The sequence below is a fragment of the Zonotrichia albicollis genome, chromosome 4 (genome assembly GCF_047830755.1).
Source record: "Zonotrichia albicollis isolate bZonAlb1 chromosome 4, bZonAlb1.hap1, whole genome shotgun sequence".
In the NCBI taxonomy this organism is placed as follows: Eukaryota; Metazoa; Chordata; class Aves; order Passeriformes; family Passerellidae; genus Zonotrichia; species Zonotrichia albicollis.
The window spans coordinates 49,606,558-49,608,826 of NC_133822.1; positions in this window are offsets into that span (position 1 = coordinate 49,606,558).

Genomic DNA, 2,269 nt, shown 5'->3' on the forward strand with positions numbered 1-2,269 from the left:
GCGCAGCGGGGCTTCCGCCGCCGGCGGGCAGCGGGCCGCTCTTCCCGCCCCGCCCCGCCCGCCGGGGCCGCCTCACGCCTCGGCCCGGCACGGCCCGGCCCGGCCGTGCTCTGTGCCGTGCCGTGCTCTGTGCCGTGCCGTGCCGTGCCGTGCCGTGCCGTGCCCTGCTCTGTGCCGTGCCGTGCCGTGCCGTGCCGTGCCGTGCCGGGCGGTGCGGTCCGTGCCGGCGCTGCGGAGCACAGGCTCGTGTGCCGCACACAGTCCCAGCGCGCTGCGTGCTCAGCAGCCAAGGACCGAAATTAGCGGCTGAAACTGAGCACCGCGCTGCGCCTTCAAAGAGAGCAGCGCTGGGCTCCGTAGCGCAGTAAAAGGCGCGGAAAGAACACAGAACAGGCACACGCCGAACTGCATTTAGCCAGGGCTATACTGTGCCGCTGCAGAGCTCTCTTTTTAACATCACAAAGTGAAGATAATTAGTGTCAAATCAAGCGGTGTTCTTTTTTCGGTGTTATGTTTTTTGTTTGTTTGTTTTTGTTGTGCATTCAGAGCTGTTAGGGTTCCAAGACAGCTTCAAATTAATTTTGAATGAATGCTCTGTTACCCAGATCTATGTTCAAGCTCCAGGTGATTTTTAGAAACAACATCTCCTGGTATATGAAGCGCAGTGCACATAATGCTCTACATAATAGGTTATGTTCTGCTTTGTACATTATGTTCCACGTCCAAAAATAAACCTGCTTTTTATACTTTAGTGCAAGCTGACAATAAGAAGCCTGTGCTTCTCAGACTGAATCAAAATAATGTTAAAACATCATTGCAATGAATAAAAATGTCATTTTTAGCTTGACTCAAGTCTCTTGTTTCATGCCGGGGAGTGCTTCACAGTGTGTGGATCAGCATCCAAAGTGTACTGGCTTCATCTTGGGTCCTGGGCCTGTGTGCAGATCATCTCTGTCTATCTTGCAATCCCACTCTGCTGTGCCCATGGAAAAGAAATATGAACAGACCAAAAAATAGCTCAAAAATTAGAGATCCAAAACAAAGCATGTATTGTGGAGCACACCTGCTGACATTCTAGATACATTTCAGGTACGGAGATGCTTGGGTTATTCCTGGTGTTCTTATCCAACTCATGACATGATGAATTTATCAACTGCAGATCTTGTGTCATTCCTGCTGTTAATTCCAGAAGACAGAAATACTATATTTAAGGGTTTTTTATTGGAGTTTCTAGGTTAAACAAACTAGCAGGTTGTGAGCTCTTTGGTAAAGTTCAGTGTCACCTGAAAAAATTTTAGAGGTGGTAGTTAGGAACAAAAAAACAAGACATATTTATTGAACTTCTACTGTTAGTTGCAGTTATGATTGATACTACTACATTTGATCACAGGTTAGAAGTACATCTTCACATCTGTGAATGCACTAGTTGCTGGTGAATTAAATGATTGATTGGTTTTGCAAGGAGAATCCACTCTTCTGGATTTCTCACAGTCCATGCAGATACTGTTAAAGTATTGAGAGCTGATTGGGTTCACATACTTGCCTAGTGGTGAACTGATTTAGTAACTAGTCTTCTGGAGAATAAAGTGAAGCACTGTGACAGTTACCACTTCTGGACATGCTAAATAAAGTTGCTGAAATCAAGAAGTGCCTTGCTGTCCTAATGATCAGATTAAAAAATAACAGCAGATAGTAGGTCATATGCAATGGAATGTTTTGTATGCTCCTGAGTATTACCCATAGATAGTTTAAATGGGCAAGGAAATGAAATGTGAATGAAAAAGTCATCATCACCACCTCAGAACCACCTCAAGGATCACCACTGGCATTTAAATGATCCCATCTGGGGCCTTCGAAGAGGCAGGAGAAGACGTCAGAAACTGCTGTGCTTGTTGTGATAATGAAGGATGATCAGTGAAGCCCATGGACCCCCGTATGCTTTTTCATCCTAAGGGAGTTTATCCATTTTAAAGCCTTCTTAAATAGTTTGACTTGCTAGATTTATTGTCCACAGTCATTTACAGAGTATATTATGATAATTTTTATTCTTGTATGTGTATTACTGAGCAAATCCTATAGGCAGTGTAGGAGACTAAATATTATGCAAGCTGTTCTATTTATTTTCTGTTGTGTTTTCATTCTTTCCATGAGTAGACTTACTAAATATGTCTTCCTGTTTCTTGTGGTCATCAATAGCTTCTTTGTGAATTACTGTGCCTCAAGGGAGCAACTTCAGAGTTGATCTACTCCAGTGAAAATATTAATGCTT